Source organism: Phyllobates terribilis, unplaced genomic scaffold, assembly GCF_046119375.1.
Source record: "Phyllobates terribilis strain yellow unplaced genomic scaffold, ASM4611937v1 Scaffold_3__8_contigs__length_932513732, whole genome shotgun sequence".
NCBI classification, from domain to species: Eukaryota; Metazoa; Chordata; class Amphibia; order Anura; family Dendrobatidae; genus Phyllobates; species Phyllobates terribilis.
The window spans coordinates 685,856,975-685,873,315 of record NW_027362763.1 but is presented as its reverse complement, the minus strand read 5'-3'; positions in this window follow the sequence as shown (position 1 = coordinate 685,873,315).

Here is a 16,341-nt window from a genome sequence, read left to right as displayed (position 1 = left end):
AATGCCCTTCCAGCCGGCCTGGAGCAGTGTAGTGTTAGATGCAGGTGTTTGGGTCCCGTGCAGCACTCCATCCTTACCTGAGAAGGAGATGCCACACCTCTGGGTGAGGTGCAGTACCCCTGTGGCGACTGAACCCTCAGGGGCGCCACACTACCACTAGAGGGAGCTCACTGCATAGGCATTTATTATGAGCTGTGTACAAAAACCTATATGTAGTGAGCTCCCTCTAGTGGTGACAGAATGCTCTTTATAGTTTTACATTTTAAAGGATATGGACCTCTTCGAGGGGAAGGTGTGGGGGAGGGTTTTTTTTTCTTACATTCTTCTATTTGGGGCAAAAAATATTTTTTGTAGTTGTGTTTTAGTGATAATTTTGTACAATTTGGCTGGTTTAGGCCATTTGTTTCCCTGCTGATTTCTGGCTGCAGAATGAGATTAGTTAAGAATCCAAGCATCAGTCAGCTCATTCTGGGGAGGATGGGATTTTTTTGTCTTTTATTGAGCTCCTTTCAACTGATTTATATAAGACCACAAACCAAATCAAAGCAGAGCTTAACTTTGATGTGGTCATAAATCTGTTGAGAAGAGTTGAATAAAACACAGATAAAAGAGTAGTAAAGTCGCCCATCAGAACGAGTTCACTGACAGATTCTCAGTTGACTCATTCGGCATCAAGCAATAGTCAGAGGCTGTAGAAAGCAAATAGTGCAAGATTTTTAATGAAACCCAATAGCAAAAATTATTTTTGCCCAAAAATACATGTATTACATAAATACAATACATAATTTGACTTCTCATGAAGAACTTAGAGGCATGTTGCAGGTATTGCACCCTTTCTGCCCCTTCCGAGACTGCAAGTGGAAACATATAATTAATATAACAGTGACCTATATCTTTACTTTTTGATAAAATTAATAGGGACACGATCCTGACAATTTTGGTGCTAGTGATGACTCTGAAATGACCCCTATTTCACCATATTTGTTATCACCCCTCCCCCCACATGACATTCCTATTTGAAGTTTGACAACTATTCACATCCATTTATTGTTCCTGATTGTAAATCCTGCATTGTAGAGGAATTACATGTAATAATCTGTAGGGATTATCTGATCCACCCCACCTTATATTTCCGATGCCTGTATATATGAAGTTATATATAGGGGTCATGTTTCATCTTGATAGAAAATCCAAACAGGCTTCCACTTAGCATTTGCCTGTAGTCACCACTAGGGGGAGCCAACAGTATATGGAGCTACAGAATATAACCACCACTATACTGAAAGGAAGACGTAAGAGCATGAGCTCCCCCTGGTGGTGACTGTAGGTAAACACTTCTGCTGGGAAGCAGAGGAAATGCTATAAATGCTGGATAGGTGCAGATCGCTCTTCTAGGGCTCAGCCGTCACTTTTCCCCATTGAAGTCAATAGAGCAAGAAGTCTTTCTGTAAGACCCTTAGACATTATTAGAAGGAGGGTGAGGAAGTGACCGCCTCTACGGCGAGTGCCAGTTGTGTTTTAAAGTTGGCACCTGAGTCTTATTGCTGGGGTCGGAGTTATCTCTGATCCCAGTAGTTTGACACCATAAATGCTGATAACTTCGGTGACCCTTGCAGTTCCCCCTTCAGTCTTTGTGACAGTTTTCTGTGTCATTTCTCATCGTCTTTCAGTTTGCATTTGTTTCCTCGGCTGAGAGATTTTACTTTGACGTCTATAGCGCAATATGAAACTCATTTTGATGGCAAATGTTTTCTTGCATTTTTCTCATAGGCTTCTGTATAAAAGGAAAACACAACAAATACATCAAAAAGCAATACTAATGGTTGATATTCACTGAGGCTTTTACAAGTGTTTGATAATGCACAAATGAATTGTGTGTGAAGAGCTAAGTCATTGTGATCTGTGTGCTGCCAGTCTGTAAAGGTCTACTGACAGCTAAGGCGCGGTTCACATAGCGCTTTCTCCTACAGTCATTGACTCCGTCGGGGCTTACGTCTGAACCTGTCGCAAAATGGGATTCTCGCATATTCGCCAATAGGGCCATTGACTACAGTGATGCAGACGGAGTCACAGTGCGCTCTGCCAGGCATCATTTTTGGGTGTATACGCCTACTGGAGGTGGACACACATATGCAGTCTACTATGTCTGGGTGTCCGCCTCCAGTAGGTGCACACGCCCAAAAATGATGCACAGTAGAGCGTACGTTCCCTCTGTTTACATCACTATAGTCTATGGCCCCGTTAACGCATACATCCAAATCACATTTTGCGGGGAGTTCGGACACACGCCTCAACGGAGTCCTTGAACAAGTGTGAAAGCACCCTTATTGTCGCTGATTCATTCCCACCTGGAGAACTGCAACTCTCTACCGATTTGCCTCCCTCTTACTAAACTTTCCCCTCTCCAATCTGTCCTGAATGCAGCAGCCAGGATCATATTGCTGTCCAGCAGCTACACCGATGTCTCCACCCTGTGCCAGTCATTACACTGGTTACCCATCTGCTACACAGTTCAACTTATCTCTCTCAACCATAAAGCTCTCCACAGTTCTGCACCACCTTATATCTCTTACCTCATCTCTGTCTGCCACCCTACCCATTCTGCTAAAGATCTAAGACTGACTGCAATCTGAATCTCACAATCCTATCTCCAAGATTTCTCTCGTGCTGCACAAGTTCTCTCGAATGCACCACCCAGGACAATTCAGTTAATTCCAACAGTTTTAAACATGCTTTAGAAACACATCTCTTTAGACAGGCCTATTATTTTTATTATTATAGCACCATTTATTCCATGGCTCTATACATGTGCAAGGGGTATGCATAATAAAAAAAACAAGTACAATAATCATGAACAATACAAGTCACCGCTTGGTACAGGAGGAGCGAGGATCCTGCCCGCGAGGGCTCACAGTCTACAAGAGATGGGTGAGGATACAGGGTAAGGGTAGAGCTGGTCGTGCAGCGGTATGGTGGACCGAGGGTTACTGAAGGTTGTAGGCTTGTCGGAAGAGGTGGGTCTTCAGGTTCCTTTTGAAGGTTTCCACGGTAGGCGAGAGTCTGATGTGTTGGGGTAGAGAGTTCCAGAGTAGGTGGGGAAGCACGGGAGAAATTTGTATGTGATTTTGGGAAAATGAGATAAGAGGGGAGTAGAGAAGGAGATCTTATGAGGATCGGAGGTTGTGTGTAGGTAAGTACCGGGAGACTAGGTCAGAGATATATGGAGGAGACAGGTTGTGGATGGCTTTGTATGCCATGGTTAGGGTTTTAAACTGGAGTCTCACCTCACTAATCTAAAAGCCTCTCGCCCAGACAAATCAGATCTCATACTTTGCATTGATAAGGGGCAATACCCTGAAACACTATTTTTGCAAACTGAGATTCTGATTTCGCTTTTACCCTAAGGCTGTCTGCCCACTATGTGTTTTTTAAGCTGCAGAAACACTTAAAAAATGCTTGGTAGAAGGTCTGCCATGTTCCCCAATGATAATCCGCTTGTGCTGTGCACATGCTGCGGAAATCTCCGCTGCCGATTATCATTGCGGAAAAATCCGCAGCACCCCATCAATTATTTTGCGTAATCGCGGCGTTTTCGCCGCCATTGACTTGCATTGAATCACTTAATATCCACATGACTACATGTGCACATGTGGATATTAAGCGATTCAATGTGCGGATGGTACCCAGGTCTGGAGAAGAGGAGACTCTCCTCCAGACCCGGGTACCATAGTACATGTAAAAAAAAGAATTAAAATAAAAAAATACATTATACTTACCTTCTGATGGCCCCCGGTCTCCTCAGCAATGCGTCCTGGCTTCCCGGCAGCTCACGATGGTCTAAAAGGACCTGCCGTGACGTCATTTAGTCATGTGATGGGTCACGGAACCGCTGACATCGGCGGTCGCGTGACCTGTCACATGACTAAATAACGTCATAGCAGGTCCTTTTACACAACCGTAAGACACCAGGAAGACCAGACGCACCGGAGAAAAGACCGGGGGCCATCAGAAGGTAAGTGTAATATTTATTTTTTATTTTTAACCATTCTTTTACGGTCACACTATATAAATGCATGCTGGTTGCCGGTTGCATGGATTTATATCGTGTGACTAAGTTGACAAGCACTTTCCAAGTGATGCTAAAATCTCTTGGAAAGCGCTTGTCAACCCGCATGCGAAATTGCATGCTAAAAACGCTTCACATCCGCATGTCCCTGGCAGGAAAACGCATGTACAATCCGCATGTACAATCCGCATGGACAATCCGCATGTACAATCCGCATGTACAATCCGCATGTACAATCCGCATGGACAATCCGCATGGACAATCCGCATGTACAATCCGCATGGACAATCCGCATGTACAATCCACATGCGTTTTTTCTGCCAGGGAGATGCAGAAACGCTCAGGAAAAATCCGGAGCATTTCTGCATCGTGGGCACATAGCCTAAGGCTATGTTCACACGTTGCGTTTTTGCAGCATTTTTTTGATGCGTTTTTAATGCCAAGTTCAGTCATGAGAGTTCAGAAATCTCATGCACACATCTTGGTTTTTTTCTCCTGACTGTTTTGTCAAAGAGCTGCTTGTGTTTTTGCAAAATGCAGCATGTAAGTTTTTTCAGCGTTTTGCAGGTATCAGGTTTTGCTGCATTTTGGGTGTAAAAACCTGAGGAAGTTAAATCAGGTTATTTTTTTCTAAACTAAACTTTATCAACATGCACACGAGGCAAATGTACACCGACAAAACCGTAGTAAAAAAAAGCAGCAAAAACACAGTGGAAAACACGGCAAAAACTCAGCAAAACAAGCTTTTTATAAGCTGCTTCTTTAATGTCAAAAACACAACGTGTGAACATAGCCAAGTCATATTGCAAGGCTCTTTAAAGAGTTGATATTGATTTTTCGGATTGATATTTCCAATAGGTGGCGCTAAAGTTCAATTCCTCTTCCTCTCTGAAGAGACAATTTGCATATACTCTTCTCCTTTCATAACTCTTCCTCACAGTCTGGTCCCTCCTGTCACCTGTACCTGCACCCTCCAGGCACTCAGCAGTACTTTGTGTGTATACTTATACAGGTGCAACTCATTAAATTAGAATATCATCGAAAAGTTATTTTATTTCAGTTCTTCAATACAAAAAGTGAAACTCCTATATTATATAGAGTCATTACACACAGAGTGATCTATTTCAAGTGTTTATTTCTGTTAATGTTGATGATTATGTCTTACAGCCAATGAAAACACAAAAGTCATTATCTCAGTAAATTAGAATAATTAATAAAAAAAACTGCAAAGGCTTACTACACTTTTAAAAAGGTCCCTTAGGCTGTTTCAGTAGGCTTCACAATCACGGATGTCCAGAAGGCAGTCATTGACACACTCCACAAGGTCCCAGAGTTCAAATTTCCATTTGGAAATCAAAGTCCCGGAATCTGGAGGTGATCCGCAGGTGCATGGAGAGGCATAGTGGGCATGGGATTTCCACTATGGTGTAACATCTGGCCGCTGCATTGCACGCAGCGCAAGTGCGCTGGGTGCAATCCGCAGCCATTACTGATCGTGTGCACGTACCCTAACACTCATTACCCCCGATCAGTGAATTCTGCTTTACTTTGTCGTGCCCCTCACTCTCCTAAGAGGAGTTATCTGAAGAGCCGCATGTGAATGGCGACCACAGCTCCGATTCTCGGGATCATTGGGGTCCCAACAGTCGGATCTCCAGCAATTGGACAGTTATCCCCTATCCAGAGGAGAGAGAGGGGATAACTGAGGATAATCCAATTTAAAACAGGTTTTCCAATATTTATTTTTATTTAGCCATAGTAATATTGAAAATACTAAACCAATATTGACGCTTCTCCGACAACAGGACTGGAGAAGTGGTGCTCTGCAGTGTGTGTATATATACAGGACTGGAGAAGTGGTAATGTGCAGTGTATATATACAGGAGAAGTGGTACTGTGCAGTGTATATATACAGGAGAAGTGGTACTGTGCAGTGTATATATACAGGACAGGAGGAGTGGTACTGTGCAGTGTATATATACAGGACTGGAGAAGTGGTACTGTGCAGTGTATATATACAGGACAGGAGGAGTGGTGCTGTGCAGTGTATATATACAGGACTGGAGAAGTGGTAATGTGCAGTGTATATATACAGGAGAAGTGGTACTGTGCAGTGTATATATACAGGACAGGAGAAGTGGTACTGTGCAGTGTATATACAGGACAGGAGAAGTGGTACTGTGTAGTGTATATATACAGGATTGGATAAGTGGTACTGTGCAGTGTATATATACAGGACTGGAGAAGTGGTACTGTGCAGTGTATATATACAGGACTGGAGAAGTGGTACTGTGCAGTGTATATATACAGGACAGGAGAAGTGGTACTGTGCAGTGCATATATACAGGACAGAAGAAGTGGTACTGTGCAGTGCATATATACAGGACAGGAGAAGTGGTACTGTGCAGTGCATATATACAGGAGAAGTGGTACTGTGCAGTGTATATATACAGGACAGGAGAAGTGGTACTGTGCAGTGCATATATATAGGACAGGAGAAGTGGTACTGTGCAGTGTATATACAGGAGAAGTGGTACTGTGCAGTGCATATATACAGGACAGGAGAAGTGGTACTGTACAGTGTATATATACAGGAGGAGTGGTTCTGTGCAGTGTATATATACAGGACAGGAGAAGTAGTACTGTGCAGTGTATATATACAGGAGAAGTGGTACTGTGCAGTGTATATATACAGGACAGGAGGAGTGGTACTGTGCAGTGTATATATACAGGACTGGAGAAGTGGTACTGTGCAGTGTATATATACAGGACAGGAGGATTGGTACTGTGCAGTGTGTATATATACAGGACATGAGAAGTGGTACTGTGCAGTGTATATATACAGGACAGGAGAAGTGGTACTGTGCAGTGCATATGTACAGGACAGGAGAAGTGGTACTGTGCAGTGTATATACAGGAGAAGTGGTACTGTGCAGTGTATATATACAGGACAGGAGAAGTGGTAGTGTGCAGTGTATGTATACAGGACAGGAGAAGTGGTACTGTGCAGTGTATATACACAGGACAGGAGGAGTGGTGCTGAGAGTAGCACCTGCCTCTTGAGCTCCAGCACTTCCAGGAGGAGGGTCGTCGTCTGCCTCTCTTCTCCCCAGGGAGAGGCAGGCCTACTGGGAGGCCAGCATGGCTTCCCAGCCTCCTATCCCCCGGTCTATGCCGGCGGGGGAGAAGGAGCCTCAACAACCGGCCCAGGAGGGAGTGAGGAGATCGGGAAGGGTGAGGAAGAGTACATCCACCTGCTCCAACCCCGAGACTGTTCACCGCCCGCCCAGAGAGGGAGACCGGGGCACCCCAGGCCCCAGGAACAAGAGCCCAGCAAGATCCTGGGGGGAGATGAGCTCCAGAGAGTCCACGAGTTCCTTCTCCTCCCGAGTGGTCGCCACGTTGTGAGAGTACGAGGACGCCGGCAAAGCACTAACCCAGCTGAAAGAGGAGCTGAGGGAGGCCCGGATCCTGAACACCCGGGCGTCCAACAAGGAAAGACCCGCGACCTCCCAGAGGTTTAAAGCCCTCAGAGACGAGGTGGTCAGGTTAGTGCTCCTCCGGGAGGGGATTGAGAAAAGCGCAGGTCCCTTCCTGGAGAGGTTTAAGAACCAGCGGCGGTTCTCAGAAATGAAGGGGATAAACACCTCAGGAGAACCGCCAGCCAGCGTCCTTAGTGAAGAGGAGGAGGAGGATGAAGAGGTGACTGGAGTCTCAGTTGCTGGAGCCAGTGAGGGGCAGAGCCGGAGCTCAAGTAGTCTCCCTGCAGGGCAGAGGACTCCGACAGCAGAGGCTGGAGTGTCGGGGGAGGAGGAGGAAGGAGGACTGCTGAGGGAGATCCGACTGCTGGAGTCTCCAGTGGACCTGACGCGGTTTTCCTTCGGTGAGGACAAACCAGTGGAGGAGACCAAGAGGAGGAAGAGGAAGACCGGAGGAGCTGCACAGGAGGTGGTGAGTTACAAGTATGCACCAATGTCTGATGTTGCGCCTGCCACCTTCTGTTTAAACCCCACCAAACCTAAAGGCACGGGCTCTGCAGTGGGCTCGAGGCAGAGGCAAGGTGGGGAGAGGAGGAGGACGTCCGGCGATGCTGCCATCTGTGCGGGGAACAGTGCAGGGGGCGAGGCTGTGGAGGTACTCACAGCGCCGGACATAGGAAGTTCTGTGGAGTTTCCCACCCTGCCCTCTGCGGCTAAGCCGGTTATCACCGGGGCTGGGGGGGCAGGGAAGGATGTGAAAAACACATCTACAAAGAACACTGGGCACACTGCTGCGACAGGGGGGCAGTGTGCCCCAGCGCCCAAAAAGGACACTAAGACCCCAAAGTCTGTGGGTGCGGGGCGGGCAGAGGTGCCGAGAAAACAGTCTGGCCAGAACAAGGACCGAAATGCTGCAGTAGAGGGGCGGGGCGCTCCAGCAGACGACCTGCAGAAAGCCAGCAGCAATCAAAGGGAAACGGGTGTGGTGCTGCAGGGAAAGGAGTCTCTGGGAGTGCTCCCCTCCCCCGGCCCAGCAGGTGTGAGTGCAGAGACACCAGACACAAGGGAGGAAGGAATGGAGGTGACTGTGGAAGGTGCAGAGAACAGCAGAGGTAATGGGGTGACCAGCAAAGGGAATGGAAGTAGTGGTGCAGTGAATGATGGGAGTAATGGTGGAGCAGATGGTGGGAGTAATGGTGGAGCAGATGGTGAGAGTAGTAGGAATGGTGGAAGTAGTGGTACAGTGAATGATGATGCAGCAAATGGTGGGGGTAGTGGTGCAGTGAATGATGATGCAGCAAATAGTGGAGGTAGTGGTGGAATGAATGCTGGGAGTAGTGGTGTAGCAAATGTTGGGGGTAGTGGTGTAATGAATGGTGGGAGTAGTGATGCAGCAAATGGTGGGAGAAGTAGTGGAGTGAGTGATGGGAGTAATGGTCCTGCAAATGGTGTGAGTAGTAGTTGAGTGAATGGTGGGAGCAGCACTGGTGTTGGTGGGGGGGAAGTAGGCGCTGGTCCTGCTGCCCCCCCAGCATTGGCAGGGGCTTCAGCCCAAAGCTATTCAGGAGCTGTCAGTACTGGGGGTAGTAGTGCGCCCTCGTCTGGTGGCCCTGGGGATGGTGACTTGCAACAGCAGCTCCTGGACGCCCTGAGGAGAGGGGAGAGCTCCATCACTGTAGAGGGGAGGGAGGTTGATCTGTCTTTCTGGATAGAGAGACATGGTCTTTCAGCCTTCCGAGATAGAGGGGCAGAGACTGTCTGGTCTCTGCCGACAACGGGGCAGAGGAGTAACCGTAGGAACGTGGTCCGTCTCCAGTGGGTAAGCAAGGATGCCTGTCCTGATAGGTCGAAGGTGGTTGAGCTCCTGCTGGGGATGGGCTTTGCGGCATATGACATCTTTGCCTTGATCCATCCCTACGGGACCTCCTACTTCGATGTCAGCTTCGTGAGACCGGAGGGCCTTGAGCTTTTCTGGTCTCGCCATGAGCTGGCTCGGAGTCGCCCCGAATGGCATGGTCTCTTTCCCCTGGCAATAACCCGCCAAGATTCAGTCAGGAAAGTGACCGTTTTGACTAGTAACGAGTCGCTTTCCTGTATGGACATTACCACCTGGGTGAGTCGATACGGAGAGGTCACCAATATTCCCGAAAAGAATCTAGATGACTATGGTATCTGGTCAGGGGCCTGGACCTTTATGGTGAGATTGAAGGTTTCGGGAAACACTGTTACCCATATCCCCTCCTCAACCTTTTTGGGGAGGGATAGGATCTTGATTTTCTACCGGGGGCAGCCTAAGGTCTGTCACAGGTGCGGTAGCCCCACACACTTCAGTGCGCAGTGTACCACCCAGAAATGCGCACTGTGTGGGGACCTCGGTCATCTTGCTGCTGCCTGTCGCAGGATTAGGTGTAACTTGTGTGGTGACCTCGGTCACCCGTTCAGTCGCTGTCCGCGTTCCTTCGCCAATGCAGTCCTGAAAGCGGCGAGTGAGGGACAGGCGAAAGCCGGGACTAATCTTGCCGGTGAAGGGACCAGTAGAGGCGGGGGAGGCAGGGATCCAGTGAGGAGCAAGCTGCCGCCATCCACCATCAGGCGGCAGGAGCAGCGCCGTGGGGACAGGGGGCAGGGAGTAATGTCCCTAAACTCTGACCCAGGTACTTCACTTGCAGCTGAGGATCCTAAAGACAGGGAATTGAGCGAGGAGGTCAAGAGACTTGAAAGGGAAGAGCGAGAGGACGCCACATCTTCCCAGGAACCCTCTTCTGGTGACACTCTAGATGAGGGAGAGGGGGAGTGGTCACAGAAAAAGAAAAAGGGTAACAGGAAAACGGCCAGAGGAAGGAGGGGACCAGGTCTCGAGCTGCCTCTTTGGAGTGCGACCCCTCTGACTCTCTGGCCGTGATCCAAGCGCCATTGGAGGGTTCAGCCGCCCCCCCTCTGGTGGATCTCTCCAACCGGTTCGGGGCTCTCCAGGACCTCCCTCTGGAGGGGGGAAGTGGGGACCCCGGGGCCAGAGGTTGCGGACAAGGTGGTTGGGGCTCAGGAGATGGCTGGGTCTTCCTCTCGGGGGGCAAATACAAAGCCCTCTGGGGGGACGACTAACCCAGGACCACCAGACGAGGGCAAGAATGTATGTAAGGAGAGAAAGGACGAGTCTGTTTGTCTTAAGCGCACTAAAAACCCGTCATTATCGGAGGAAGAGGTTGGGACTGTCAGTGGTGGGAAGAAAAAGGCTATCTAATTCAATCATTCATGATGGCGCCACCCACCCCGTTGACGCTGGCAGCTATTAATGTTTGCAGCATAAAGTCAGATGCGGCAAGGTACACGGCCTTTCATTTTCTCCGCCAACTTGACGCCGACATTTTGTTTTTGCAGGAGACCAGGTTGACCGATATATCAACCTTGCATAAAGCAAGGCGGGAGTGGAGGCATGGGCCCTCCTACTGGTCTCTTGCGGCCGAGCCGTATAGCGGGGTGGCGGTCCTTTTTAAGACCGCAGCGGTTGAATGCAGACGAATGATCGAATTAGAAATGGGGAGATGCTTGATCCTAGATGTCTCCATGGGGGGACAAGAGCTTCGGCTCATTAACATCTATGGTCCCCAGTCCAAGTGGGACCGCAAATGTCTCTTCCTGAAGATCAAACCTTTTTTATTTTTGAGTCGGCAGGTGGTCTTCGGAGGGGATTTCAACAATGTCACGAGATCCTGTGATAGAGGAGGTTCCGGAGACCGGCTGGCTTATGACTGCGTCGCGTTAAACAGGATAGTGAGTGAGGCTCGCCTGGTGGATGTCCACATCCGGCACAACCCGGGCGACACGGGATTCACCTTTTTTAGAGGTAGTCAGTGCAGGTCTAGGCTAGACAGGTTTTATTTGAAGGAGGAGGCCGTCTCTTCACCGTTGTCGGTTGTGGAGGTGGAGTTCTCCGATCACTGTTTGATTATGTTTTCTCTGAACGTTACAGAGACTCCTCGGATGGGAAGAGGCTATTGGAAGCTGAATTCGTCACTCCTTGAGGAAGAAGCTGTAAGACGGTCTTTTGGGGAATTCTTTCAGAGCCAGGTACCATTGCTGGGCCTAAGTAACACTAAGTCAAAGTGGTGGGAGATGTTCAAACATCGGGTGGCGAGATTCTTCCGGCAGCTCTCGAACCTCAGAAGCCTGAACAGGGATCGCCTGCATCAGAGCCTGAGGAGGAAACTCGAGCATCTTGTCTCGACTGGAGGTAGCCGCGAGGAGATCTCCAGAGTGAAGTCCTTGCTGAAGAGGTGTCAGTACGATAGGCACGCATCTTTGGTTTTCGAGAGGGACTATGGGAAGTACTGCTCACCCGACCCTTACAGAAACTGTAAGATGTCAGTGAATAGTAAGATAGTGACGGGGCTGGTGGACAGTACGGGGTCCCTGAGAAGGTCCAGATCAGGGATCTTGGAGGTCGTCAGTTCCTATTACTCGCACCTCTTGGGAAGGAGGGAGCTTGATCGTGACGGGATGTCGGCTTTCCTGGCTGAATCCATTCCTGAGCCAGGGGCTGACCTCTCGCTGGGCGATTTGGCAGAAGCGATCAAAGAAGAGGAAGTGAGACTGGCGATCGATGGGCTTAGGCCCAAAAAGTCGCCAAGTCCGGATGGCTTAGCATCCGAGTTCTTTAGGACCTTTAGGGACTCTTTGGTCCCCCTCTTGACGCAGGTGTTTAACGAGTGTCTCTCCTCGGGCACTCTGCCGAGATCATTAAGGAGGTCAGCTTTGATCATTTTGTCAAAGGGTAAGGATCCGTCACGCATTGAGAACTGGCGTCCCATAGCACTTCTCAATGTGGACAGGAAGATTTTGGCTAAGATACTTTTCAACAGGCTGGTGAAGTTTGCACCCCGGCTCTTTTCGGAGGTTCAGCACTGTTGCGTTCCTGGCCGTAGCACTTTTAGTGCTGTTCTAGGTGTCCGAGAGGCCGTGGAGCAAGGCAGGGCGGGCCTCTGGAAGGGGTTCTTGCTGACCCTGGATCAGGCAAAAGCCTTTGATCGGGTTAACCACGAGTACCTCTGGTCCACTCTTTTGAGGTATGGTCTGCCTGGAGGGTTTGTGGACTGGCTTAAGACCTTGTATGCAGGGGCTGAGACTTTCCCTCTGGTGAATGGGTGGATTGGACGACCTTTCGGGGTAGGATCCGGTGTCCGTCAGGGCTGTCCTCTTAGCCCTTTGCTAAGTCCTGGGCATCGAATTCGGCCAGGGTGATTACCCCACGAAAAACTGGGAAGGCAGAATCAAAGGTGTCGCCCAAAGAGTGGACCAATGGAGGGGTTGGTCTTTGACCCTGAGGGAAAGGGTTGGCCTGTGCAAAACTTTCCTGCTCCCCTTGCTAATCTACCTGGGCAGCATCTGTGTCTTGCCAGAGCCTCTCTGGACACGAGTCTACAGTCTGTTCTTCCAGATGTTATGGGGGAACAGACTGAACCTAGTCAAGCGGGAGGTCACTTACCGCACGAGGAGACTAGGGGGTTTGAATATGGTGAACCCCGTGGTGTTCCTAGTGAACACCTTCTTGAAAGTGAACGTGGCAAACCTCTGGAAAGAGAGGGCTCCTCCGTGGGTATTCTCCTGCAAGGGATGATTTCAGCCTTTCTTCCAGGAATGGGAGACAGGGGGAAGATTGAAGGATCTTCGCACACCACACGGGCATCTCCCGGCTTATGTTACCCCGGTTCTGAAAATGATCCGCCGGTGGGGTCTGGGAATGTGGGAGGTGAGGTCCCTCCCGAGGAAACTCCTCGATATGAGGGTCTTGCTTTCTCATTTTCAGAGTCCATTGGCCCTCAAAGACTGCCCAAGTCGGGATCTGGAGGTTGGGTTGAGTTTGTTAAATTCTAGCAGGATCCCCGAGAAGTACTGGGACTTGACTTGGCGCTGCTTCCATGGTAAGCTGTATGTGAGGGACAATTTGAAGTACAGGAGCTCCGAGGACAGGAATTGCCCCCGTGAGGCTTGTGCTAACGTGCTGGAAAGCATGGAGCACTTCCTGCTTCATTGTCCCTTTAATACAGAGGTGTACAACAGGGTGGGGGCTTCCATTGGTTGGCCGCGGCTGGCTACTCTGTCCTACGCCGGGTGGGCCTATGGAGCGTTCGGAGACCTTGGGAGAAGGGACCGAGACACTTTATTCATAGTCAGCGCAGTGGTCAGGTATTTCACGTGGAACGCACGAGTTTTAGTTTCGACGCAGAGTAAAATCCTCCATGTAGATGAAGTCTGTAGGAACATCCTAGGTGACCTGGTGAAGGTACGTTCTCTGGAGTATGAAGGACTGGGTCGTCTCTGGAGGGGCTTTTCCTTCAGGGTGCCTTAGTCCGGTAGTACTCCTATATCCTGGTGGTGGGCTGATGTCTTTCCACCCTAGATTTTTGTTTTGTATTTCTGTCTCCTGAATAGAAGGTTTGCCGGCATCGAACTTGAGCCTTGGATGGTGAGTGTGTAGGTTGTGTTCTGTATATATTGTATATAATGTATAATAGGGGGTTTTAGTTAGGTTGGGTGGGGGATTTGGGGGATTTCTTCATCAGTGGTGATAAGAGGACTGATCTGGCCTGGTCCAGGCCCCGCCTGGGGAAAAACTTTGGGGCCTGATCCTAGCTCGGAGTAATCCTGAACTTTGTGGCCAGAGCTGGATCAGGGGTGGCGGGATAGTTAGTGTAGGGCTGTGTTTTATATATATATATATATTAAAAAATGACAAAAAAAAAAAAAGGTTTAAAATTGTTCATGTCACTATTGTATATATTGGTATTTTTGGTTTTCTGTGGTGTGAATGAGGTGCGGTAAGGGGGTGACTAAGGTCAGGCAGTGGGACCAGTAGGTTAGTGTTAGTGTTCGGTTGTATATACGTTATATTAGGTTTAGTGTTTTATTGTATATAATCTTGTATATAGGACGGTGTTTTATGTGTATATAGGACGGTGTGAGCGTTGTGTGGGATTGTATATAGTAGTATGAATGAAGCTGGGCCGGGGGTTTTATAGGTTTTATAATAGTTATTTCTTGTATATGTATATATTCCTGGGGGGATTTATTTTCTGTGATTTGTCGTCTTGTTTTGTTCATATGTTTGGTGTCCTGTAATGTATTATTGTTCTGTCATGTACTGTACTTATTCTATCAATAAAAAAAAGACCTGCAGTGTATATATACAGGACAGGAGGAGTGGTACTGTGCAGTGTATATATACAGGAGAAGTGGTACTGTGCAGTGTATATATACAGGAGAAGTGGTACTGTGCAGTGTATATATACAGGAGAAGTGGTACTGTGCAGTGAATATATACAGGAGAAGTGGTACTGTGCAGTGTATATATACAGGACAGGAGGAGTGGTACTGTGCAGTGTATATATACAGGAGAAGTGGTACTGTGCAGTGTATATATACAGGAGAAGTGGTACTGTGCAGTGTATATATACAGGAGAAGTGGTACTGTGCAGTGTATATATACAGGAGAAGTGGTACTGTGCAGTGAATATATACAGGAGAAGTGGTACTGTGCAGTGTATATATACAGGAGAAGTGGTACTGTGCAGTGTATATATACAGGAGAAGTGGTGCTGTGCAGTGTATATATACAGGAGAAGTGGTACTGTGCAGTGTATATATACAGGAGAAGTGGTACTGTGCAGTGTATATATACAGGAGAAGTGGTGCTGTGCAGTGTATATATACAGGAGAAGTGGTACTGTGCAGTGTATATATACAGGAGAAGTGGTACTGTGCAGTGTATATATACAGGACAGGAGAAGTGGTACTGTGCAGTGTATATATACAGTAGAAGTGGTACTGTGCAGTGTATATATACAGGAGAAGTGGTACTGTGCAGTGTATATATACAGGACAGGAGAAGTGGTACTGTGCAGTGTATATACAGGAGAAGTGGTACTGTGCAGTGTATATATACAGGACAGGAGAAGTGGTACTGTGCAGTGTATATACAGGAGAAGTGGTACTGTGCAGTGTATATATACAGGACAGGAGAAGTGGTACTGTGCAGTGTATATACAGGAGAAGTGGTACTGTGCAGTGTATATATACAGGATTATATACAACGGATTTTAAAATCATTTTTCAAGCTGTTGTTATAAAGTATTCTAATTTACAGAGATAATGACTTTTGTGTTTTCATTAGCTGTAAGCCATAATCACCAACATTAACAGAAATAAACACTTGGAATAGATCACTCTGTGTGTAATGACTCTATATAATATAGGAGTTTCACTTTTTGTATTGAAGAACTGAAATAAATGAACTTTTTGATGATATTCTAATTTACTGAGATGCACCTGTACTGGCTGATGACCATTCAGCGTTATTTGAAAGCCCCCATTTATTATTTTGATGGCTGGTGTACATGACAAGCAATTTTTTTACCTTTTGTGTCCCCCCTATTTCCTTGTGCTTTGTAAGCAGGACCCTCACGCCTCTTGGTTGAATTATGTATTGCTATGTAATATCTTATATAGTTTGTACAGGTCCCCTCTGATTGGTAAAGCGCTGCGAAATCTTTTGGTGCTATAGAAATTATTATTATTATTATTATTGACAACATGGACACATTATGTTCTATAGGGACTTTCAATTGTCGGGGTTTTTCTGCTGTTCACTTTAAAAAAAGAAACATTACTTGCATGTGAATAAAGTCTAAATGTCTACACACTCAAAGCTCTTCCTAGCTGACCTTTGATTTTACTACTGGAAACAATGACACACTGATATCACCAGCTTCAATGCAATCTAGTTGCAGTTTGTCCCTACAT